A 27,947-nucleotide genomic window follows, 5' to 3' on the forward strand; every position below is an offset into this window, starting at 1 on the left:
ACGAGACAGAGAGACGAGACAGAGAGAGAGCGACGAGACAGAGAGAGAGAGCGACGAGACAGAGAGAGAGAGCGACGAGACAGAGAGAGAGAGCGACGAGACAGAGAGAGGAGAGGGAGAGAGAGAGAGAGAAAGAGACGAGACAGAGAGATGAGAGAGACTCTTGTCAGATGTTATCGCTAGTACCAAGACACAGGTTACTGAGTGGAGATGTTTCTAAGGCAACAACCAGCTGACTACCGACCTTCATGTAGTTTTTTGAGGACCCTTGGCGTCTGGCTGCTGAAGCACTTGACACACTTCCTGTGAGAGGAAGAGGAGGAGGATGAGGAGGAGTGTTACAGAACCAAAAAAAAGGTTACACATCCGTACCCGGCTTCAGCTGTGATTTGTCTGGTTATGAGACAGCGGTACCTGTGTGATTTCAGGTGACACCTGTAGAGAAGGAAGGTACTCCTGTTGGAGGTACTGGATAAACTCCGGACCCTGCCGACCAGGAAGTACAAAACATGACGACAAACAAGTTCAAGATCGATCAAGTTGGTCAAACGAGACAAACGTTATGAAGGATACCGAAAAAGTGGTTACTACTCTTCTGAGATGAATCATTTTCAACGTGAGCGCACATTCTGACAACGTCTGGGGGAAAAAAACACAAACAAACTACTTTGAGTTGTTTTGTAAAGAGATACCGGTTTGTCTGTGATAATAATCTGGTTCCAGGTACTCACCAGACTGTCTGAGCGTCTGTGAGATCAAAGGATGGTTTGAGAGGAGCCAGGAAGCATGCTGGGACGATGTGTTTATAGATGAAGTCTGGGAACCCCAGCCATACCGTCTTTACCTCCTGAAGGACAAAACAAACAAACAACAAAATCAGTCCCAGTTCAAAACGTTTCACTTTTACACCAGGGGTGTATTCATTAGCGCCAAACCGTAGCAAAAAAAAAATGTTTTACAATGAAAACAAGAGTTTCTATTTGGATAAATTCAGCAAAGTCCCTGCCCGTTTCAGCCCAAAAAAGGTTCCTAGTGAATACAACCCAGTCCAAGACAACAACAAAAAAACATTAAACTAATATCTTGCTGGTCATGTTTCCAGAACAAATTGTTCCCATCCGTCTCCACGGTCCATTTCTGTCCGACGGATCAACAGCAGCGGACAGATGGTCCGTTTACGGGAGGTATCGTTCTTCTCACCCCACAGTTCCACCAGCTTGGAGAGAACGATGAAGCAGGTCTTCTGGGCGATGGGATCGGGGAAATCGACAGCTCCCTGGATGATGGTGAACAGAACACGCTCTATGTTCTCAACACCTGGGGGGAGGAACCACACACTTAGAACCCTGGAGAACCACACGACTAAATATTTATAGCTGAGGAATCACACCACACACACACACTTAGAACCCTGGAGAACCACACAAAATATTTATAGCTGAGGAATCGCACCACACACACACACACTTAGAACCCTGGAGAACCACACACTTAGAACCCTGGAGAACCACACAAAATATTTATAGCTGAGGAATCGCACCACAAACACACACCTAGAACCCTAGAGAACCACACACCTAGAACCCCGGAGAACCACACACCTAGAACCCTGGAGAACCACACACCTAGAACCCTGGAGAACCACACACCTAGAACCCTGGAGAACCACACAACAACATATTTATAGCTGAGGAATCGCACCACAAACACACACCTAGAACCCTAGAGAACCACACACTTAGAACCACACAACAAATATTTATAGCTGAGGAATCACACCACACACACACTTAGAACCCACTTAATGTTCTCAACACCTGGGTAACAGAACACACACTCAGAACCCTGAGGAACCACACAGTACTCACCCTGGTTGGCCAGGACTTGGTTCATCCCGCTGGAGGTTATCGTCTGTATGAAGGTAAAGTAGCTCCTCCGTAACATCTGTTTCTCCAGGGCTGCTGCCTGGTCGTTGTCCTCAGCAGGACGACACAACACCTCAAAGATGGCCAGGACCAGAGGCATGAATACCTGCTGCAGGAACGGAGATACCTGGTCCTGGAGAGGAGAGAGAGAGAGAGGACCAGAGCATGAATACCTGCTGCAGGAACGGAGATACCTGGTCCTGGAGAGGAGAGAGACAGAGAGGACCAGAGGCATGAATACCTGCTGCAGGAACGGAGATACCTGGTCCTGGAGAGGAGGAGAGACAGAGAGGACCAGAGGCATGAATACCTGCTGCAGGAACGGAGATACCTGGTCCTGGAGAGAGAGAGAGAGAGAGAGAGAGAGGACCAGAGGCATGAATACCTGCTGCAGGAACGGAGATACCTGGTCCTGGAGAGGAGAGAGACAGAGAGGACCAGAGGCATGAATACCTGCTGCAGGAACGGAGATACCTGGTCCTGGAGAGGAGAGAGAGGACCAGAGGCATGAATACCTGCTGCAGGAACGGAGATACCTGGTCCTGGAGAGGAGAGAGAGGACCAGAGGCATGAATACCTGCTGCAGGAACGGAGATACCTGGTCCTGGAGAGGAGAGAGACAGAGAGGACCAGAGGCATGAATACCTGCTGCAGGAACGGAGATACCTGGTCCTGGAGAGGAGAGAGACAGAGAGGACCAGAGGCATGAATACCTGCTGCAGGAACGGAGATACCTGGTCCTGGAGAGGAGAGAGAGAGAGAGGACCAGAGGCATGAATACCTGGTCCTGGAGAGGAGAGAGAGAGAGAGGACCAGAGGCATGAATACCTGCTGCAGGAACGGAGATACCTGGTCCTGGAGAGGAGAGAGAGAGAGAGGACCAGAGGCATGAATACCTGGTCCTGGAGAGGAGAGAGAGAGAGAGAGGACCAGAGGCATGAATACCTGGTCCGGGGGGAGGAGAGAGAGGACCAGAGGCATGAATACCTGGTCCTGGAGAGGAGAGAGAGAGAGAGAGGACCAGAGGCATGAATACCTGGTCCGGGGGAGGAGAGAGAGAGAGAGAGGACAGAGGCATGAATACCTGCTACAGGACCAGAGACAGCTGGTCCTGGGGGAGGGCGAGAGAGACGGGACCAGAGGCAGGAACAGAGACACCTGGTCCAGGGAATGGGGGCAGAGACTGTCCCTAACGTTAGCTAACCCTAAACCTAACCCTTTTAGCTTGGCTGTTTAGCAGTCAGTCCCCTACCATAGATATATTTTAAGGACAGGTTTCCTGGACAGATTAATCTTAGTCCTGAACTAAAACCCTTCCTTATGGAGATCCAACCTGAGTCCAGGAAACCAGCCCCCCAGATGTTCAGTGTAACTGTGTGTTTGGGTCCCTGAGTTACCTTGAACTTGGCAGTAATCTGACTGATGAGGGGTATAAACTCCTGCAGGTCTTTGGCCTCACAGTCCTTCAGCATGTGTTCTGATGCCGCCGGGACGAAGGGCAGGACCTCTTCTTCCAGACAGATGATCATGCGGTGGAGGAAAGAGCGGACGGCGCTCCGCAGCGACCCCCTCTGGACGGGACAGCTCAGCGCAGGCAGGAAGGTCTGCAGACAGTCTCTGTAGACCTCCGAACATCCACACTGCTTCACTGTCTGCTTGTTGCTGAACGCCTTACTGGTACGACTAGAGGGAGAGAGAGAGAGAGAGAGAGAGAGAGAGAGAGAGGGGGTCAGTGTTGGTATATTAGGGGGTCAGTGTTGGTATATTAGGGGGTCAGTGTTGGTATATTAGGGGGTCAGTATTGGTATATTAGGGGGTCAGTGTTGGTATATTAGGGGGTCAGTGTTGGTATATTAGGGGGTCAGTGTTGGTATATTAGGGGGTCAGTGTTGGTATATTAGGGGGTCAGTGTGTGTATATTAGGGGGTCAGTGTTGGTATATTAGGGGGTCAGTGTTGGTATATTAGGGGGTCAGTGTTGGTATATTAGGGGGTCAGTGTTGGTATATTAGGGGTCAGTGTTGGTATATTAGGGGGTCAGTGTATATTAGGGGGTCAGTGTGTGTATATTAGGGGGTCAGTGTGTGTATATTAGGGGGTCAGTGTGTGTATATTAGGGGGTCAGTGTTGGTATATTAGGGGGTCAGTGTATATTAGGGGGTCAGTGTGTATATTAGGGGGTCAGTGTATATTAGGGGGGTCAGTGTATATTAGGGGGTCAGTGTGTGTATATTAGGGTGGGTCAGTGTATATTAGGGGGTCAGTGTGTGTATATTAGGGGTCAGTGTATATTAGGGGGTCAGTGGTGTATATTAGGGGGTCAGTGTATTAGGGGTAGGTCAGTGTATATTAGGGGGTCAGTGTAGATTAGGTGTCATATTAGGGGGTCAGTGTGTGTATTATCTAGGGGGTCAGTGTGGTATATTAGGGGTCAGTGTATATTAGGGGTCAGTGTATATTAGGGGTCCAGTGTATATTAGGGGTCAGTGTATATTAGGGGTCAGTGATATTAGGGGTCAGTGTATATAGGGGGTCAGTGTATATTAGGGGTCAGTGTATATTAGGGGGTCAGTGTATATTAGGGGGTCAGTGTGTGTATATTAGGGGGTCAGTGTATATTAGGGGTCAGTGTGTGTATATTAGGGGTTAGCGTTGGTATATTTACCTAGCGAAGCCAACAGCGTGACTGAGACAGTCTGCCAGCGCGGCCTGCCTCTCCTCCTCCCTCTCCGAGGCCAGTTTGGCGAGCAGCAGACGGAAAGCATCAATCAGCGGGGGTCAACAGCGATCTCATCAGAGCCTGCTTCCTCTCGGCGGGACTCTCTCCGTGGACGATCAACACCCCCGCCGTCTCAAATATAAAACAGCTGGTCATCGCTGGTCAGCAGCGCTGGGAAACCGTTCTCCTGAGTTACACACGGGGAGGGGACTGAAGGTCAGTGCGAGGGAGGATAATGTCTAGAGGGTTAAGGCACGTCAGTGCAGAGGAGGATAATGTATGGAGGGTAAGGTACGGCAGTGAAGAGATGCCGGAGAGGGTAATGGATAGAGGGTAATAGATAGAGGGTAATAGATAGAGGGTAATGTATAGAGGGGAGAGGGTACTTACAGGAGGAGCCAGCTCCAGCAGGTCTGTAGAGGGTAATGTATATAGAGGGTAATGTATATAGAGTGGTAATGTGTAGAGGGTAATGGGTAGAGGGTAATGGGCAGAGAGGGTAATGGGAGAGGGTAATGGGCAAGAGGGTAATGGGCAGAGGGTAATGGGCAGAGGGTAATGGGCAGAGGGTAATGGGTAGAGGGTAATGTGTAGAGGGTAATGGGCAGAGGGTAATGGGCAGAGGGTAATGTGTAGAGGGTAATGGGTAGGAGGGTAATGGGTAGAGGGTAATGTGTAGAGGGTAATGGGCAGAGGGTATGTATTTGAGGGGAGAGGTAACTTACAGGAGGAGCCAGCTCCAGCAGGTCCTGTATCCTGGACAGGATGTCTTCAATGAAGGAGTTCATGTGTTTACTGGCAACAGAGTAAACAACATAGGGCAGGGTTAGGGGTCAAACTCAAAGAACCTTCTAGATATATTACTGTAAACAGAGGGCAGGGTTGGGGTCAAACTCAAAGAACCTTCTAGATCTATTACTGTAAACAGAGGGCCGGGTTAGGGGTCAAACACAAAGAACCTTCTAGATCTATTACTGTAAACAGAGGGCAGGGTTAGGTCAAACCCTGCACTATATAGGGAATAGGGCTCTGGTCTATAGTAGTGCACTATATAGGGAATAGGGCTCTGGTCTATAGTAGTGCACTATATAGGGAATAGGGCTCTGGTCTATAGTAGTGCACTATATAGGGAATAGGGCTCTGGTCTATAGTAGTGCACTATATAGGGAATAGGGCTCTGGTCTATAGTAGTACCACTATATAGGGAATAGGGCTCTGGTCTATAGTAGTGTACTATATAGGGAATAGGGCTCTGGTCTATAGTAGTGTACTATATAGGGAATAGGGCTCTGGTCTATAGTAGTGTACTATATAGGGAATAGGGCTCTGGTCTATAGTAGTACCACTATATAGGGAATAGGGCCCTGGTCTATAGTAGTGTACTATATAGGGAATAGGGCTCTGGTCTATAGTAGTGCACTATATAGGGAATAGGGCTCTGGTCTATAGTAGTGCACTATATAGGGAATAGGGCTCTGGTCTATAGTAGTACCACTATATAGGGAATAGGGCTCTGGTCTATAGTAGTACCACTATATAGGGAATAGGGCCCTGGTCTATAGTAGTGTACTATATAGGGAATAGGGCTCTGGTCTAAAGTAGTACCACTATATAGGGAATAGGGCTCTGGTCTATAGTAGTACCACTATATAGGGAATAGGGCTCTGGTCTATAGTAGTGCACTATATAGGGAATAGGGCTCTGGTCTATAGTAGTGTACTATATAGGGAATAGGGCTCTGGTCTATAGTAGTACCACTATATAGGGAATAGGGCTCTGGTCTATAGTAGTACCACTATATAGGGAATAGGGCTCTGGTCTATAGTAGTACCACTATATAGGGAATAGGGCCCTGGTCTATAGTAGTACCACTATATAGGGAATAGGGCTCTGGTCTATAGTAGTACCACTATATAGGGAACAGGGCTCTGGTCTATAGTAGTGCAATATATAGGGAATAGGGCTCTGGTCTATAGTAGTGCACTATATAGGGAATAGGGCTCTGGTCAATAGTAGTGTACTATATAGGGAATAGGGCTCTGGTTCTATAGTAGTACCACTATATAGGGAATAGGGCTCTGGTCTATAGTAGTGTACTATATAGGGAATAGGGCTCTGGTCTATAGTAGTGCTCTATATAGGGAATAGGGCTCTGGTCTATAGTAGTGTACTATATAGGGAATAGGGCCCTGGTCTATAGTAGTGTACTATATAGGGAATAGGGCCCTGGTCTATAGTAGTGCACTATATAGGGAATAGGGCTCTGGTCTATAGTAGTGCACTATATAGGGAATAGGGCTCTGGTCTATAGTAGTGCTCTATATAGGGAATAGGGCTCTGGTCTATAGTAGTGTACTATATAGGGAATAGGGCCCTGGTCTATAGTAGTGTACTATATAGGGAATAGGGCCCTGGTCTATAGTAGTGCACTATATAGGGAATAGGGCTCTGGTCTATAGTAGTACCACTATATAGGGAATAGGGCTCTGGTCTATAGTAGTGTACTATATAGGGAATAGGGCTCTGGTCTATAGTAGTGCACTATATAGGGAATAGGGCTCTGGTCTATAGTAGTGCACTATATAGGGAATAGGGCTCTGGTCTATAGTAGTACCACTATATAGGGAATAGGGCTCTGGTCTATAGTAGTGCACTATATAGGGAATAGGGCTCTGGTCTATAGTAGTACCACTATATAGGGAATAGGGCTCTGGTCTATAGTAGTGCACTATATAGGGAATAGGGCTCTGGTCTATAGTAGTGTACTATATAGGGAATAGGGCTCTGGTCTATAGTAGTGCACTATATAGGGAATAGGGCTCTGGTCTATAGTAGTGCACTATATAGGGAATAGGGCTCTGGTCTATAGTAGTACCACTATATAGGGAATAGGGCTCTGGTCTATAGTAGTGCACTATATAGGGAATAGGGCTCTGGTCTATAGTAGTGTACTATATAGGGAATAGGGCTCTGGTCTATAGTAGTATCACTATATAGGGAATAGGGCTCTGGTCTATAGTAGTGTACTATATAGGGAATAGGGCTCTGGTCTAAAGTAGTGCACTATATAGGGAATAGGGCTCTGGTCTATAGTAGTACCACTATATAGGGAATAGGGCTCTGGTCTATAGTAGTGTACTATATAGGGAATAGGGCTCTGGTCTATAGTAGTGTACTATATAGGGAATAGGGCCCATTGGGAACACTGTGTAATGCTCAGTGACAGCTGGACTTACTGCAGCGTCTTGACGAAGCGGGAGAAGAGATAGGCCACTCTGCTGCGGACTTTAGGACTGCTGTGTCTCAGACCTCGATGGTCCAGGAAGGCCATCTACAGGACAGAGTAGAACAAAACCTCCTTTATCCAGGGGTCCACTGTCCCTCTCCTCTCCTCAACACTGATACAAAACCTCCCCTTTATCCAGGGGTCCACTGTCCCTCTCCTCTCCTCAACACTGATACAAAACCTCCTTTATCCAGGGGTCCACTGTCCCTCTCCTCAACACTGATACAAAACCTCCTTTATCCAGGGGTCCACTGTCCCTCTCCTCTCCTCAACACTGATACAAAACCTCCTTTATCCAGGGGTCCACTGTCCCTCTCCTCTCCTCAACACTGATACAAAACCTCTCCTTTATCCAGGGGTCCACTGTCCCTCTCCTCAACACTGATACAAAACCTCTCCTTTATCCAGGGGTCTACTGTCCCTCTCCTCAACACTGATACAAAACCTCTCCTTTATCCAGGGCTCCACTGTCCCTCTCCTCAACACTGATACAAAACCTCCCCTTTATCCAGGGCTCCACTGTCCCTCTCCTCTCCTCAACACTGATACAAAACCTCTCCTTTATCCAGGGGTCCACTGTCCCTCTCCTCAACACTGATATAAAACCTCTCCTTTATCCAGGGGCTCCACTGTCCCTCTCCTCTCCTCAACACTGATACAAAACCTCTCCTTTATCCAGGGCTCCACTGTCCCTCTCCTCAACACTGATACAAAACCTCTCCTTTATCCAGGGATCCACTGTCCCTCTCCTCTCCTCAACACTGATACAAAACCTCTCCTTTATCCAGGGGTCCACTGTCCCTCTCCTCAACACTGATATAAAACCTCTCCTTTATCCAGGGGTCCACTGTCCCTCTCCTCAACACTGATATAAAACCTCTCCTTTATCCAGGGCTCCACTGTCCCTCTCCTCTCCTCAACACTGATACAAAACCTCTCCTTTATCCAGGGGTCCACTGTCCCTCTCCTCAACACTGATATAAAACCTCTCCTTTATCCAGGGGCTCCACTGTCCCTCTCCTCTCCTCAACACTGATACAAAACCTCCCCTTTATCCAGGGGTCCACTGTCCCTCTCCTCAACACTGATACAAAACCTCTCCTTTATCCAGGGGTCCACTGTCCCTCTCCTCAACACTGATACAAAACCTCTCCTTTATCCAGGGGTCCACTGTCCCTCTCCTCTCCTCAACACTGATACAAAACCTCTCCTTTATCCAGGGGTCCACTGTCCCTCTCCTCTCCTCAACACTGATACAAAACCTCTCCTTTATCCAGGGGCTCCACTGTCCCTCTCCTCTCCTCAACACTGATACAAACCCTCCTTTATCCAGGGCTCCACTGTCCCTCTCCTCAACACTGATACAAAACCTCCCCTCTATCCAGGGCTCCACTGTCCCTCTCCTCAACACTGATACAAAACCTCTCCTTTATCCAGGGGTCCACTGTCCCTCTCCTCTCCTCAACACTGATACAAAACCTCTCCTTTATCCAGGGCTCCACTGTCCCTCTCCTCTCCTCAACACTGATACAAACCCTCCTTTATCCAGGGCTCCACTGTCCCTCTCCTCAACACTGATACAAAACCTCCCCTCTATCCAGGGCTCCACTGTCCCTCTCCTCAACACTGATACAAAACCTCTCCTTTATCCAGGGGTCCACTGTCCCTCTCCTCTCCTCAACACTGATACACAACCTCTCCTTTATCCAGGGGTCCACTGTCCCTCTCCTCTCCTCAACACTGATATAAAACCTCTCCTTTATCCAGGGCTCCACTGTCCCTCTCCTCTCCTCAACACTGATACAAAACCTCTCCTTTATCCAGGGGTCCACTGTCCCTCTCCTCAACACTGATACAAAACCTCCCCTTTATCCAGGGGTCCACTGTCCCTCTCCTCTCCTCAACACTGATACAAAACCTCTCCTTTATCCAGGGCTCCACTGTCCCTCTCCTCTCCTCAACACTGATACAAACCCTCCTTTATCCAGGGCTCCACTGTCCCTCTCCTCAACACTGATACAAAACCTCCCCTCTATCCAGGGCTCCACTGTCCCTCTCCTCAACACTGATACAAAACCTCTCCTTTATCCAGGGGTCCACTGTCCCTCTCCTCTCCTCAACACTGATACACAACCTCTCCTTTATCCAGGGGTCCACTGTCCCTCTCCTCTCCTCAACACTGATATAAAACCTCTCCTTTATCCAGGGCTCCACTGTCCCTCTCCTCTCCTCAACACTGATACAAAACCTCTCCTTTATCCAGGGGTCCACTGTCCCTCTCCTCAACACTGATACAAAACCTCCCCTTTATCCAGGGGTCCACTGTCCCTCTCCTCTCCTCAACACTGATACAAACCTCTCCTTTATCCAGGGGTCCACTGTCCCTCTCCTCAACACTGATACAAAACCTCTCCTTTATCCAGGGGTCTACTGTCCCTCTCCTCAACACTGATACAAAACCTCTCCTTTATCCAGGGCTCCACTGTCCCTCTCCTCTCCTCAACACTGAAGACACAACGTTTAAAAGGTAGAACAGAGAGCTGATTGGCTGATTGATTCAGCGACTGCGGTACTAACCAGGACATTGGGGATGTGCTGCGGTTCAACCAGGAAGAACTTGTCGTAACGAACCACCGTCTCAAAGAACTCCAGCGATACAGATGTGTGTTGGTAACCACTGAGACCAGAGGAGACGAGCTGAGGAGACGAGGAGAACACAGGACATGATATCAGACGTTAGAAACAGGGGTCGTCAGCGGGGACTGGGGCCCCGGGGGGGGTCGTCAGCGGGGACTGGGGCCCCGGGGGGGGTCGTCAGCGGGGACTGGGGCCCCGGGGGGGGGGGGGGGGGGTCGTCAGCGGGGACTGGGGCCCCGGGGACTGGGTCGTCAGCGGGGACTGGGGCCCCGGGTCGTCAGCGGGGACTGGACCCGGGTCGTCAGCGGGGACTGGACCCGGGTCGTCAGCGGGGACTGGACCCGGGTCGTCAGCGGGGACTGGACCCCGGGTGGTCAGTGGAGGCCTGGGACCCCGGGTGGTCTCGGCTGTGTTTAACTCACCGTTCTCATCATATCCTGCAGGGCGGAGGTCTTGGCCGTGTCCCCAGAGAAGTGGGCCCCGTGTGAAGCAGGCAGAGCCTCTCCCAGCATGTACAGCAGCCTGATGGCCACCTCCACCTCCATGAAGGAAGCCGTCTGCCACCGCCTGAGAGACACACAATCAGGATCAGTACACGGTTCTTCACAGGTGGACATTGAGGAAGAAAACAAGATGGAGTCTTACTGCACGGTGTTGTTGAAAACTCTGCCTACAGCTTCCAGGAGCAGCTCAGGAGACACCTGAGCCAGACGATCTAACAGCATCTTTAACTGTTTCCTGTACTCTACAAACATCGCTTCATCCTCCCCCTGAGAGAGAGAGATAGAGAGACAGAGAGACAGAGAGAGGGAGATGGACAGAGAGAGATGGACAGAGAGAGGAGAGAGAGAAGGACAGAGAGAGAAAGGAGAGAGAGAGGGGAGAGATGGACAGAGAGAGAGATGGACAGAGAGAGATAGAGGGGGGGAGAGATGGACAGAGAGAGATAGAAGGGAGAGAGATGAACAGAGAGATAGAGGGGGAAGAGATGGACAGAGAGTGGTGGACAGAGAAAGATGGAGAGAGAGAGAGAGATAGAGAGAGAGATGGACAGAGAGAAAGGAGAGAGATGGAAGGGAGAGAGAAGGAGATAGTGAGTAATGAGAAAGCTGTTCAACTCCCCCCACAATTTAAAACTCCAAGTTTTTACCTCGTTGTCAAAGTTGTACTCTTCATCATAAGTTAGTTTCTTCATCACAGCCAACATGATGGCCTGTTGAGACAGAGACACAGTCAACACCCTGGATACACCAGTCAACACCCTGGATACACCAGTCAACACGCTGGATACACCAGTCAACACCCTGGATACACCAGCCAACATGATGGCCTGTTGAGACAGAGACACAGTCAACACGCCGGACACATCAGTCAACACGCCGGATACATCAGTCAACACGCCGGATACATCAGTCAACACGCCGGACACATCAGTCAACACGCCGGACACATCAGTCAACACCCTGGATACATCAGTCAACACGCCGGATACACCAGTCAACACGCCGGATACACCAGTCAACACGCCGGATACACCAGTCAACACGCCGGATACACCAGTCAACACGCCGGATACACCAGTCAACACGCCGGATACACCAGTCAACACGCCGGACACACCAGTCAACACGCCGGACACACGCCGGATACACGCCAGTCAACACGCCGGATACACGCCAGTCAACACGCCGGATACACGTCAGTCAACACGCCGGATACACGCCAGTCAACACGCCGGATACACGCCAGTCAACACGCCGGATACACGCCAGTCAACACGCCGGATACACGCCAGTCAACACGCCGGATACACGCCAGTCAACACGCCGGATACACGCCAGTCAACACGCCGGATACACGTCAGTCAACACGCCGGATACACGTCAGTCAACACGCCGGATACACGTCAGTCAACACGCCGGATACACGTCAGTCAACACGCCGGATAAACACCAGTCAACACGCCGGATAAACACCAGTCAACACGCCGGATAAACACCAGTCAACACGCCGGATACACACCAGTCAACACGCCGGATAAACACCAGTCAACACGCCGGATAAACACCAGTCAACACGCCGGATAAACACCAGTCAACACGCCGGATACACCAGTCAACACGCCGGATAAACACCAGTCAACACGCCGGATACACATTAGTCAACACGCTGGATACATCAGTCAACATGATGACAGATGGAGAGACGTTAGAATAGATTTTAAAAGCTAGTGGCTGGTTTCCCCGGACACCGATTAATTATATTCCTGGAATAAATAAAATAAAACAAAACAAAAACATGGTCATGTTTTTAGTCCAGAACTAAGGCCTAAACTGTGTGTCCGGGAAACCAGCCCCAAAGAGTTCGTGATGAAATCGTACCTCAACGTTAGTCTTCTGTTGGTCTGTCAGCAGCGGAAACTACAAGAGGAAGAGAGACGACAGGATGTTGTCGTTATGAAAACACAACCAAACACGCCGGATACACGCCAGTCAACACGCCGGATACACGCCAGTCAACACGCCGGATACACGCCAGTCAACACGCCGGATACACGTCAGTCAACACGCCGGATACACGTCAGTCAACACGCCGGATACACGTCAGTCAACACGCCGGATACACGTCAGTCAACACGCCGGATAAACACCAGTCAACACGCCGGATAAACACCAGTCAACACGCCGGATAAACACCAGTCAACACGCCGGATAAACACCAGTCAACACGCCGGATAAACACCAGTCAACACGCCGGATAAACACCAGTCAACACGCCGGATAAACACCAGTCAACACGCCGGATAAACACCAGTCAACACGCCGGATACACACCAGTCAACACGCCGGATAAACACCAGTCAACACGCCGGATAAACACCAGTCAACACGCCGGATACACGTCAGTCAACACGCCGGATACACGCCAGTCAACACGCCGGATACACGCCAGTCAACACGCCGGATACACGCCAGTCAACACGCCGGATACACGCCAGTCAACACGCCGGATACACGCCAGTCAACACGCCGGATACACGCCAGTCAACACGCCGGATACACGCCAGTCAACACGCCGGATACACGTCAGTCAACACGCCGGATACACGTCAGTCAACACGCCGGATACACGTCAGTCAACACGCCGGATACACGTCAGTCAACACGCCGGATACACGTCAGTACACGTCAGTCAACACGCCGGATAAACACCAGTCAACACGCCGGATAAACACCAGTCAACACGCCGGATAAACACCAGTCAACACGCCGGATAAACACCAGTCAACACGCCGGATACACCAGTCAACACGCCGGATAAACACCAGTCAACACGCCGGATACACATTAGTCAACACGCTGGATACATCAGTCAACATGATGACAGATGGAGAGACGTTAGAATAGATTTTAAAAGCTAGTGGCTGGTTTCCCCGGACACCGATTAATTATATTCCTGGAATAAATAAAATAAAACAAAACAAAAACATGGTCATGTTTTTAGTCCAGAACTAAGGCCTAAACTGTGTGTCCGGGAAACCAGCCCCAAAGAGTTCGTGATGAAATCGTACCTCAACGTTAGTCTTCTGTTGGTCTGTCAGCAGCGGAAACTACAAGAGGAAGAGAGACGACAGGATGTTGTCGTTATGAAAACACAACCAATGGGACCTTTAATTCAACGCAGTGGGCCTGTTCCAGGAAGCAGGAGAGATTAGCCAGCTAACTATGATAAACACCAGCGTGGAGGTATTTTATGTATTTAAAAAAAATATATATATATAATATAAATTAAAATAAAAAATATATATATAATATAAATTAAAATAAAAAATATATATATATAATATAAAAAAATATATAATATAAATTTAAAAAAAATATATATATATAATCTAAATAAAAAATATATAATATAAATTAAAATAAAAAATATATATAATATAAATTTTAAAAAAAAATATATATATAATCTAAATAAAAATATATAATATAAATTAAAATAAAAAATATATATAATATAAATTTAAAAAAAAAATATATATATAATATAAATAAAAAAAATTAAATGTATATAATATAAATAAAATGAAAATATATAATATAAATAAAATAAAAATATAAGATATATATATTTATTTATTATTTGTGACAGTTAACCAGCTAATTCATTCCTGGTTCTTTCTGGAACAGCCCCCCCTCCCCCAATGATAATGATTGGGGTCAGTTTGTGTGGACAGTTTTCTCCACCTTGTCTGATTCCCAGTACTCTTCAATGGCCTCCTGTCCTCCTCTCCCTACCTGAAGCATGTTACTCTGCCACTCGGACCCCTTGGGGAAGATTCAAAACAGATAAACACAAGTTTACTTCATTGTTACCGTGACACCCTGACCCTATTGATGACGCTGTCACATGACAGTGGTCTTGAGAGGCTATTCCACGCCCGTTCTAGAGATTATATTTCTATGGTTTCCCTCTCCTGCCTAGTAGAGATACATCTAGAGTGGCTCCCTCTCCTGCCTAGTAGAGATACATCTAGAGTGGCTCCCTCTCCTGTCTAGTAAAGATACATCTAGAGTGGCTCCCTCTCCTGTCTAGTAGAGATACATCTAGAGTCTAGAGTGGCCCAAATGACACTATTCCCTTTATAGTGCACTACATTTGACCAGAGACCTGGATGGAATAAGGTGCAATAGAGAATAGGGAGCCATATTCCCATAGGCCTCTGGTATCAGTGCGTATCTCACCTGTTTGAGTACGTCCAGGTAGTGGTATCTCACCTGTTTGAGTACGTCCAGGTAGTGGTATCTCACCTGTTTGAGTACGTCCAGGTAGTGGTATCTCACCTGTTTGAGTACGTCCAGGTAGTGGTATCTCACCTGTTTGAGTACGTCCAGGTAGTGGTATCTCACCTGTTTGAGTACGTCCAGGTAGTGGTATCTCACCTGTTTGAGTACGTCCAGGTAGTGGTATCTCACCTGTTTGAGTACGTCCAGGTAGTGGTATCTCACCTGTTTGAGTACGTCCAGGTAGTGGTATCTCACCTGTTTGAGTACGTCCAGGTAGTCGTATCTCACCTGTTTGAGTACGTTCAGGTAGTCGTAGCAGAAGCCTACGATGTTAGCCGAGATGTCGTCGTCGTCGTGGACCAACAGCTGGAGGAGCAGAGGAACCTTGGCCTCGATGGCGCTCAGCGACTCGGCGGCGTCTTTCACTTCGCCCCCTTTGGCCAGTTTGGTCCAGCTCAGCACCAGAGACTGACCCATCCCATTCACCAGTCTGGAGAACTTCGCCAGGAAGTCCACATCCTCTTCCTGTCAGAGCCAAGACAGGAAACCATTTCACTGTACAGCACTGCTATATAGGAGACAGGACGGCCATTTCACTGTACAGCACTACTATATAGGAGACAGGGGGGCCATTTCACTGTATAGCACTACTATATAGGAGACAGGGGGGCCATTTCACTGTACAGCACTACTATATAGGAGACAGGACACCATTTCACTGTACAGCACTACTATATAGGAGACAGGGGGGCCATTTCACTGTACAGCACTACTATATAGGAGACGGGGGCCATTTCACTGTACAGCACTACTATATAGGAGACAGGACACCATTTCACTGTACAGCACTACTATATAGGAGACAGGGGGGCCATTTCACTGTACAGCACTACTATATAGGAGACAGGACGGCCATTTCACTGTACAGCACTACTATATAGGAGACAGGGGGGACATTTCACTGTACAGCACTACTATATAGGAGACAGGGGGGACATTTCACTGTACAGCACTACTATATAGGAGACAGGAAACCATTTCACTGTACAGCACTGCTATATAGGAGACAGGAAACCATTTCACTGTACAGCACTACTATATAGGAGACAGGACACCATTTCACTGTACAGCACTACGTGTTATGTGGTGTGTGTGTGTGTGTGTTATGTGGTGTGTGTGTCTTCAGAAAGTACTCACACTCCTAGACTTTTCCACGTTATGAATTGGTATTAAAAATGACATTTTCTTTTCAACGATCTACACAAAATACTCTTCACGTCAAAGTCGAAGAATAATATATATTTTTCAAATATAATTTATGAAAAATATAACACTAAATGTATTTAGTCGTTACAGACTTCAGTCTTTCTGGGTCTCGAAGAGATTTAAACACCTGGATTGTATAATATTTGCACATTATTCTTTTTGAAATTCCTCAAGCTCTGTCAAGTTGATTGTTGATCATTGCTAGACGGCCATTTTCAAGTCTTTCCGTAGATTTTCAAGCAGATTTAAAGTCAAAACTGTAACTAGGCCCCTCAGGGACATTCAATGTCTTCTTGGTAAACAACCCCCAGTGTATATTTGAGCTTGTGTTTTAGGTGATTGTCCTGCTGAAAAGCTGAATTTGCCTCCCAGTGTTGGAAAGAAGACTGAACCAGGTTTTACACTAGGATTCTTCCTGTGTTTAGCGCCATTCAGTTTTATTTTTTTATCCTGAAAAACTCCCTAGTCCTTACCAATGACAAGCATACCCATAACATGATGCAGACACCACCATGCCAGACAATATGAAGAGTGGTACTCAGTGATGCGTTGGATTTGCCACAAATATAACAATTTTGTATTCAGGACAAAGTTAATTTATTCGCTACATTTTTTTTTGCAGTTTTACTTTAGTGTCTTGTTGCAAACAGGATGTAAGTTTTAAACTTATTTAGTCTTGACATTACAAAAGGGGGTGAATACTTATTGACTCGTTACATAAATCAGCTTTTCATTATGTATTAAATATGTAAAACAAAAAAAAAACAGAATTCCACTTTGACATTGTGAAGTATTGTGTGTAGATCAGTGGCACAAAAATCTCAATTTAAAAATCGATTTTAAATTCAAGCTGTAACACGACAAAAATATGGGGAAACTTTCTGAAGTGTGTGTGTGTGTGTGTGTGTGTGTGTGTGTGTATGTATATATATATATATATATATATATATATATATATATATATATATATATATATATATATATATATATATATATATATATATATATATATATATATATATATATATATATATATATATATATATACACCTACCTCCTCCACATTGAAGAAGCCAGCAGACTGCAGGACTTGACAGAGGGACTCAACCAGCTTGGTTTTGTCTGTAGGGTCCATGCCTTTATTAACAATCTCAAACAGACATTCACACGCCTCCTCTCTCAGGTCCTCCACGGACATCTGACTCAGCAGCAGGTTTACAAACCTGGAGGGACAGGAAACACACTGGTTACACACTGAACCAGGACCAGTCCATCTGATCTCTGGTTTATAAACCTGGACCAGGACCAGTCCATCTGATCTCTGGTTTATAAACCTGGACCAGGACCAGTCCATCTGATCTCTGGTTTATAAACCTGGACCAGGACCAGTCCATCTGATCTCTGGTTTATAAACACTGGACCAGGACCAGTCCATCTGATCTCTGGTTTATAAACCTGGACCAGGACCAGTCCATCTGATCTCTGGTTTATAAACCTGGACCAGGACCAGTCCATCTGATCTCTGGTTTATAAACCTGGACCAGTCCATCTGATCTCTGGTTTATAAACCTGGACCAGGACCAGTCCATCTGATCTCTGGTTTATAAACCTGGTCCAGGACCAGTCCATCTGATCTCTGGTTTATAAACCTGGACCAGGACCAGTCCATCTGATCTCTGGTTTATAAACCTGGACCTGGACCAGTCCATCTGATCTCTGGTTTATAAACACTGGACCTGGACCAGTCCATCTGATCTCTGGTTTATAAACCTGGACCAGGACCAGTCCATCTGATCTCTGGTTTATAAACCTGGACAGGAAACACACTGGTTACACACTGGACCAGGACCAGTCATCTGATATCTGGTTTATAAACCTGGTCCAGGACCAGTCCATCTGATCTCTGGTTTATAAACCTGGACAGGAACACTGGACCAGGACCAGTCATCTGATCTCTGGTTTATAAACCTGGAGGGACAGGAAACACTGGACCAGGACCAGTCATCTGATCTCTGGTTTATAAACCTGGAGGGACAGGAAACACTGGACCAGGACCAGTCATCTGATCTCTGGTTTATAAACCTGGAGGGACAGGAAACACTGGACCAGGACCAGTCATCTGGTCTCTGGTTTATAAACCTGGAGGGACAGGAAACACTGGACCAGGACCAGTCATCTGGTCCAGGACCAGTCATCTGGTCCAGGACCAGTCATCTGGTCCAGGACCAGTCATCTGATCTCTGGTTTATAAACCTGGAGGGACAGGAAACACTGGACCAGGACCAGTCATCTGGTCCAGGACCACAACAACCACTGATGTTGAAGGGAAGAAGGTGCGGACGTAGAAGGACAACATCTGATGAGAGTTTCAACCCAACACGATGCACCTGAGCTCAGTGTCCAGTCTCATAGCAAAGGGTCTGAATACTGACGGAAATAAGGTATCTGGATTTTATTTTAATACATTTGCAAGAATAATAAAATAAAAAAAACATGTTTTCGCTTTGTCATTATGGGGTATTGTGTGTAGATTTACGGGGGGAAAAATTTACTGAATCCATTTTAGAATAAGGCTGTAACGTTACAAAATGTGGGAAAAGGGAAAGATGTCTGAATGCAATGTATCTACCTCAAATACCTCATTATTATTATTATCTATCCTGATGTCTAGTCACTTTACCCTGCCTTCATGTATATATCTACCTCATTATTATCTATCCTGATGGCTAGTCACTTTACCCTGCCTTCATGTACATATCTACCTCAAATACCTCATTATTATCTATCCTGATGCCTAGTCACTTTACCCTGCCTTCATGTATATATCTACCTCAAATACCTTATTATTATCTATCCTGATGCCTAGTCACTTTACCCTGCCTTCATGTATATATCTACCTCATTATCTATCCTGATGTCTAGTCACTTTACCCTGCCTTCATGTATATATCTACCTCATTATCTATCCTGATGTCTAGTCACTTTACCCTGCCTTCATGTATATATCTACCTCATTATCTATCCTGATGTCTAGTCACTTTACCCTGCCTTCATGTATATATCTACCTCATTATCTATCCTGATGTCTAGTCACTTTACCCTGCCTTCATGTACATATCTACCTCAGTATCTATCCTGATGTCTAGTCACTTTACCCTGCCTTCATGTATATATCTACCTCATTATTATCTATCCTGATGGCTAGTCACTTTACCCTGCCTTCATATACATATCTACCTCAAATACCTCATTATTATCTATCCTGATGCCTGGTCACTTTACCCTGCCTTCATGTACATATCTACCTCAAATACCTCATTATCTATCCTAATGTCTAGACACTTTACCCTGCCTTCATGTATATATCTACCTCAAATACCTTATTATTATCTATCCTGATGCCTAGTCACTTTACCCTGCCTTCATGTATATATCTACCTCAAATACCTTATTATTATCTATCCTGATGCCTAGTCACTTTACCCTGCCTTCATGTACATATCTACCTCAAATACCTCATTATTATCTATCCTGATTAGGGAGGCACGATATATCGGTGAACATAACGGAATCGGACGATATTAGCTAAAAATGCCAACATGGGTATCGGACAGATATCTAGTTTAACGCCGATGTTAAAAACCGGATGTCAAAGCTGCCGTGCAGACCTACAACACGTAATGACGGCACGTTAAAACAGGCAGGCCGGCCGACCACAGACAGACGGGCAGGCCGGCCGGCCGACCACAGACAGACGGGCAGGCCGGCCGGCCGACCACAGACAGACGGGCAGGCCGGCCGGCCGACCACAGACAGACGGGCAGGCCGGCCGGCCGACCACAGACAGACGGGCAGGCCGACCACAGACAGACGGGCAGGCCGACCACAGACAGACGGGCAGGCCGACCACAGACAGACGGGCAGGCCGACCACAGACAGACGGGCAGGCCGACCACAGACAGACGGGCCGGCCGACCACAGACAGACGGGCCGGCCGACCACAGACAGGCCGGCCGACCACAGACAGGCCGGCCGACCACAGACAGACAGACAGACCTGTCGTTGGCGATGAGGTTGAGGTCTATCCAGGAGACGTAGGCTCCCACCACCTCCAGACATTGACAGGTGATCTCAGGGTGAGACTGCTGATAGGTCCCGAGGATCTGGTACCAGGACTCAACCAGGCTGGGGATGACCTGCTCCCTCATACTATCCTTTATTAAGGTGTTCCTACGCACCTCCTGGAGAGAGGAGGGGAGAGAGAGAGAGGAGGGGAGAGAGGAGAGTTAAATGCTGGGGATGACCTGCTCCCTCATACTATCCTTTATTAAGGTGTTCCTACGCACCTCCTGGAGAGAGGAGGGGAGAGAGAGGAGGGGAGAGAGGAGAGTTAGATGCTGGGGATGACCTGCTCCCTCATACTATCCTTTATTAAGGTGTTCCTACGCACCTCCTGGAGAGAGGAGGGGAGAGGGGAGAGAGGAGAGAGAGGAGGGGAGAGAGAGAGAGAGGAGGGGGAGAGAGAGAGAGGAGGGGAGAGAGAGAGAGGAGAGGAGAGGGGAGAGAGAGAGAGGAGAGAGGGAGAGAGAGGAGAGGGGAGAGAGAGGAGAGGGGAGAGAGAGGAGAGGGGAGAGAGAGGAGAGGGGAGAGAGAGGAGAGGGGAGAGAGAGGAGGGGAGAGAGAGGAGAGGAGACAGAGAGGAGACAGAGAGGAGACAGAGAGGAGACAGAGAGGAGACAGAGAGGAGACAGAGAGGAGACAGAGAGGAGACAGAGAGGAGACAGAGAGGAGACAGAGAGGAGACAGAGAAGTTACAGACTAGGGACAACCTGCTCCCTCAATAGGGGGGGTGTCCACCACCTCAGCGTCCTCTTACCTCAGGGGAGTGCAGGATCTCTCTGTCCACCACCTCAGCGTCCTCTTACCTCAGGGGAGTGCAGGATATCTCTGTCTACCACCTCAGCGTCCTCTTACCTCAGGGGAGTGCAGGATATCTCTGTCCACCACCTCAGCGTCCTCTTACCTCAGGGGAGTGCAGGATATCTCTGTCTACCACCTCAGCGTCCTCTTACCTCAGGGGAGTGCAGGATATCTCTGTCCACCACCTCAGCGTCGATAGCCATCAGCGTTCTGAGGTAGACGTCGACCCCGTGTGGGTTCAGGCCCACTAGAGACAGCAGGTCATAGAAGAACTTGGGCCAGTGGGTCAGGTACTCCATCACGAAGGTCAGAGCAAACACCTGGGCTGCCTTGTTACGGATGAACGGCTTCTCTGGTTGGGAGTTCATTAACTGGAGAGGAGGAGGAGGAGGAAGAGGGAGGAGGAAGAGGAGGGGGAGGAGGAGGAGGAGGAGGAAGGGGGAGGAGGAAGGGGGAGGAGGAAGGGGGAGGAGGAAGGGGGAGGAGGAAGGGGGAGGAGGAAGGGGGGAGGAGGAGGAAGAAGAGGGGGGAGGAGGGGAAGGAGGAAGGGGGAGGAGGAAGGGGAGGAGGAGGAGGGGGAAGGGGAGGAGGAGGAAGAGGAAGAAGAGGGGGGAGGAGGGGAAGGAAGGAAAGGAGGAGGAGGAGGAAGAAGAAGAAGGGGAGGATAGCAGAGAAGGAGAATAACATATTGAAATACATTTTCTACGACAATTTTTCCAATCCAGGAATTCAAGGTGTGGAAGACGGCCAACTTCACGACTGTATAAAGATGTGTACCGAACAACAACAACAACAAAAAATCTCAAGTAACAAAACAGTGTCGTTGATGAAATCTGCTACGGCGTTCCAGACGGAGAAGCAGAGCCCCACCTGAAGCTGCAGCCATTTCATCAGGGTTTCTCGTATCAGCTGTTGCTGGGCAGGACTGAGACCTCCATGTCTGAGACAAAAACACACACACAACACAATGTCACTTTCTGTTCCTCACTAATTCATAGAGGAATCCCGTTGAGCGTCATCAAAATAAATTTAGAAATCTATGTTATTTAAAATGATCGCGCCGAACGAGCGTCTGCGATGCCAAGGGATAAAATAGAAGTCCTTTTCCATTTCTGACGCAGATCGCGCTGAAAGTCCTGCCTCTCCCATCTCCTCATTGGTTTATAGAAGCAGGTACCCACGTGCCGTCTCCTCATTGGTTATACCCACGTGGGGTGACTGAAAGACGAACTGTTTTGCCGGTCGTCGTGGTAACCAAATCACCATATAAGTTAAAAGATGAAAAAGGCTGGAAGGAGGAGAGACGACTAAACGATTCGGTTGATCGTTTTATCTGTGGATTAATTGGCGGAGTAGAGGACCTTGTGCATTTCAGGTAAAATAACAACTCAATGTTTATATCCCAGGACAAATTAGCTAGCAACAGCAAGCTAGCTAAATAGGACAAATTAGCTAGCAACAGCAAGCTAGCTAAATAAGACAAATTAGCTAGCAACAGCAAGCTAGCTAAATAAGACAAATTAGCTAGCAACAGCAAGCTAGCTAAATAGGACAAATTAGTTAGCAACAGCAAGCTAACTTGCTAAAATTGCCATACATGTTTAATGCTTTTCGACCTGTCCCCAAATTAATGTAATTGGTTCAGAGTTTGTTTTGATATTTTAACCTGCGTGTCGTGATCACGTTTTGTGTGTGGGGGGACAAAATACATTTACACTCGCGCAGCCGGTTTGGGTTCCGCGTCAGAGAGACAAATATACACGGTTTTCATTCAGACGTCAGTAAGAAACGGGACAGTACTTTAATACTCTACTGTAAAAGCATTCAGAAAAGCTAACAGCATTAGTTGTTATCTGGAGTCAATGGGATTGGAGGAACAGTCAACCTGGAGTCAATGGGATTGGAGGAACAGTCAACCTGGAGTCAATGGGATTGGAGGAACAGTCAACCTGGAGTCAATGGGATTGGAGGAACAGTCAACCTGGAGTCAATGGGATTGGAGGAACAGTCAACCTGGAGTCAATGGGATTGGAGGAACAGTCAACCTGGAGTCAATGGGATTGGAGGAACAGTCAACCTGGAGTCAATGGGATTGGAGGAACAGTCAACCTAGAGTCAATGGGATTGGAGGAACAGTCAACCTAGAGTCAATGGGATTGGAGGAACAGTCAACCTAGAGTCAATGGGATTGGAGGAACAGTCAACCTGGAGTCAATGGGATTGGAGGAACAGTCAACCTGGAGTCAATGGGATTGGAGGAACAGTCAACCTGGAGTCAATGGGATTGGAGGGAACAGTCAACCTGGAGTCAATGGGATTGGAGGAACAGTCAACCTAGAGTCAATGGATTGGAGGAACAGTCAACCTGGAGTCAATGGGATTGGAGGAACAGTCAACCTGGAGTCAATGGGATTGGAGGAACAGTCAACCTGGAGTCAATGGGATTGGAGGAACAGTCAACCTGGAGTCAATGGGATTGGAGGGATTGGAGGAACAGTCAATGGGATTGGAGGGATTGGAGGAACAGTCAATGGGATTGGAGGGATTGGAGGAACAGTCAATGGGATTGGAGGGATTGGAGGAACAGTCAATGGGATTGGAGGAACAGTCAATGGGATTGGAGGAACAGTCAATGGGATTGGAGGAACAGTCAATGGGATTGGAGGAACAGTCAATGGGATTGGAGGAACAGTCAATGGGATTGGAGGAACAGTCAATGGGATTGGAGGAACAGTCAAGGGATTGGAGGAACAGTCAATGGGATTGGAGGAACAGTCAATGGGATTGGAGGGAACAGTCAATGGGATTGGAGGAACAGTCAATGGGATTAGAGAGGAACAGTCAATGGGATTGGAGGAACAGTCAATGGGATTGGAGGAACAGTCAATGGGATTGGAGGAACAGTCAATGGGATTGGAGGAACAGTCAATGGGATTGGAGGAACAGTCAATGGGATTGGAGGAACAGTCAACCTGGAGTCCTAATTCGTCATCTATCAGACCAGACTAGTAGCAGGATGACAACTGACAGAGGTACTGCCTCTTCTCCTCCTCTCTTCCTCTCTTCCTCCCCCCCTCTCCTCCTCCTCCCTCTCCTCCTCCTCCCTCTCCTCCTCCTCCTCCTCCTCCTCCTCCCTCCTCTTCTCCTCCCCCCTCTTCTCCTCCTCTCACCTGTACTTGATCTGGTGCTCCAGGACTTGGAAACAGAAGAACTTCACATGGTCGTCACTGAGAGAGGTATAAATAAAGTTATTACAATACATCCAACACAGGGGGAGACCAACACAGGGGGGACCAACACAGGGGGGACCAACACAGGGGGGACCAACACAGGGGGGACCAGAGAAGGACCAACAGGGAGACCAACAGGGGGACCAACAGGGGGGACCAACAGGGGGGACCAACAGGTGGGACCAACAGGGGGGACCAACAGGGAGACCAACACAGGGGGGGACCAGAATCCAGAACGATCAACAGGGAGACCAACACAGGGGGGACCAGAATCCAGAACGACCAACAGGGGGGACCAACAGGGGAGGCCAACAGGGGAGGCCAACAGGGGAGGCCAACAGGGGAGGCCAACAGGGGAGGCCAACAGGGGAGGCCAACAGGGGGGGCCAACAGGGGGGGCCAACAGGGGGGGCCAACAGGGGGACCAACAGGGGGACCAACAGGGGGACCAAAATCCAGAGGGAGACCAACAGGGAGACCAACAGGGGGGACCAACAGGGGAGACCAAAATCCAGAGGGGGACCAACAGGGAGACCAGAGGGGGACCAACAGGGGAGACCAGAGGGGGACCAACAGGGGAGACCAACAGGGGGACCAACAGGGGGACCAACAGGGGAGACCAACAGGGAGACCAACAGGGGGACCAACAGGGGGACCAACAGGGGGACCAACAGGGGGACCAACAGGGGGACCAACAGGGGGACCAACAGGGGGACCAAAATCCAGAGGGAGACCAACAGGGAGACCAGAATCCAGAGGGAGACCAACAGGGAGACCAGAGGGGGACCAACAGGGGAGACCAACAGGGGGACCAACAGGGGAGACCAACAGGGGAGACCAACAGGGGAGACCAACAGGGGGACCAACAGGGGGACCAACAGGGGGACCAACAGGGGGACCAACAGGGGGACCAACAGGGGGACCAACAGGGGGACCAACAGGGGGACCAACAGGGGGACCAACAGGGGGACCAACAGGGAGACCAACAGGGAGACCAACAGGGAGACCAAGCAGTAGAACAGGTTGGAATCTGTAACCTCCCAGGTGGGACTAGAAGGATCTCTAATCAGAATCCTACCAACTAAATGGGTCTCACCTGTAAATGCCTTTAGCCAGGGCCTCTGCACACACCTCCCAGGCATCCTGGGACTCCTTCAACTGCTCAAAATACACCATCGCCTGAGGAGGAGAGGAACAGGGGCAGAGAGAGAGGGGCAGAGAGAGAGGGGCAGAGAGAGAGGGGCAGAGAGAGAAGCAGAGAGAGGGGCAGAGAGAGAGGGGCAGAGAGAGAGGGGCAGAGAGAGAGGGACAGAGAGAGGGGGACAGAGAGAGGGGGACAGAGAGAGAGGGGCAGAGAGAGAGGGGCAGAGAGAGAGGGGCAGAGAGAGAGGGGCAGAGAGAGGGGGCAGAGAGAGAGGGGCAGAGAGAGAGGGGCAGAGAGAGAGGGGCAGAGAGAGAGGGGCAGAGAGAGAGGGGCAGAGAGACAGAAGCAGAGAGAGAAACAAGGGTTAGAAAAGGGAGTGAGAGAATGAAAGAGCTTCTGAATCTCACACATAACTACCACATTCTGCAGCCAGACACACAAACCCTCGTGCTGACAGTGGAGAGGGACTATGGTGGCTGGCTGGCTGGCTGGCTCACTGGCTGGCTGGCTGGCTGGCTGTCTGGCTCGCTGGCTGGCTGGCTGGCTGGCTCGCTGGCTGGCTGGCTGGCTCACTGGCTGGCTGGCTGTCTGGCTCACTGGCTGGCTGGCTGTCTGGCTCACTGGCTGGCTGGCTGTCTGGCTCACTGGCTGGCTCACTGGCTGGCTGGCTCACTGGCTGGCTGGCTCAAGGACACAGTTGGTGTGACATGTATTTCTGTGTAGGCCACCATCTGAAAAAGCCCGGTGGAAGCCTTGTGTTCCACAGCAGAACCCTGGTGGAAGCCTCGTGTTCCACAGCAGAACAGCAGAACCCCGGCGGAAGCCTCGTGTTCCACAGCAGAACCCTGGTGGAAGCCTCGTGTTCCACAGCAGAACCCCGGTGGAAGCCTTGTGTTCCACAGCAGATCCCTGGTGGAAGCCTTGTGTTCCACAGCAGATCCCTGGTGGAAGCCTTGTGTTCCACAGCAGATCCCTGGTGGAAGCCTTGTGTTCCACAGCAGATCCCTGGTGGAAGCCTTGTGTTCCACAGCAGATCCCTGGTGGAAGCCTTGTGTTCCACAGCAGAACCCTGGTGGAAGCCTTGTGTACCACAGCAGAACAGCAGAACCCTGGTGGAAGCCTTGTGTTCCACAGCAGATCCCTGGCGGAAGCCTCGTGTTCCACAGGTATTGCTGTTGTATTACTGAATATGTGTATATTACTGTATATAGAGGCCTATTGGTCTGTAGAGATCCATTCTAACCCACTTCCTGTGGCCATTATTGAACTTCCTGAGGGGTACTGGACTCTGTAAACAGCACCAGTTACAACTTCATGCAGAGAGAACTCCCATGGATGGAGAGTCTACATGGGTCAGTCTACATGGGTCAGTCTACATGGGTCAGTCTACATGGGCCAGTCTACATGGGCCAGTCTACATGGGCCAGTCTACATGGGCCAGTCTACATGGGCCAGTCTACATGGGCCATGTTGGGCCAGTCTACATGGGCCAGTCTACATGGGCCAGTCTACATGGGCCAGTCTACATGGGCCAGTCTACATGGGCCAGTCTACATGGATCAGTCTACATGGGTCTGAGAATCATTTCCAGGAGCCAACGAGTTTGGATCAAGTCCAGTCTACATGGGTCAGTCTACATGGGCCAGTCTACACGGGTCTGAGAATCATTTCCAGGAGCCAACGAGTTTGGATCAAGTCCAGTCTACATGGGTCAGTCTACATGGGCCAGTCTACATGGGCCAGTCTACATGGGCCAGTCTACATGGGCCAGTCTACATGGGTCTGAGAATCATTTCCAGGAGCCAATGCGTTTGGACCCGCAAGATTTGTCCTCTACAAACACATGAATGAACTGCACACACACAGTAATGAGACGTGCCTTCTGCCTATAGCAGGCGTCTGCGTTAGGGATGACAGACAGACAGACAGACAGACAGACAGAGACAGACAGAGACAGACAGACAGAGACAGACAGACAGAGACAGACAGAGACAGACAGAGACAGACAGAGACAGACAGACAGAGACAGACAGA

General features: G+C 48.9%; 1 pseudogene; it reads right to left on the reverse strand.

Annotated features, from left to right (window-relative positions):
- Positions 1–246: 246 nt before the first annotated feature.
- LOC115182278 (exportin-T-like) overlaps positions 247–27,947 on the reverse strand; it is a 37,430-nt pseudogene continuing 9,729 nt past the window's right edge.

Source organism: Salmo trutta, unplaced genomic scaffold (genome assembly GCF_901001165.1).
Source record: "Salmo trutta unplaced genomic scaffold, fSalTru1.1, whole genome shotgun sequence".
Classification (NCBI taxonomy): domain Eukaryota; kingdom Metazoa; phylum Chordata; class Actinopteri; order Salmoniformes; family Salmonidae; genus Salmo; species Salmo trutta.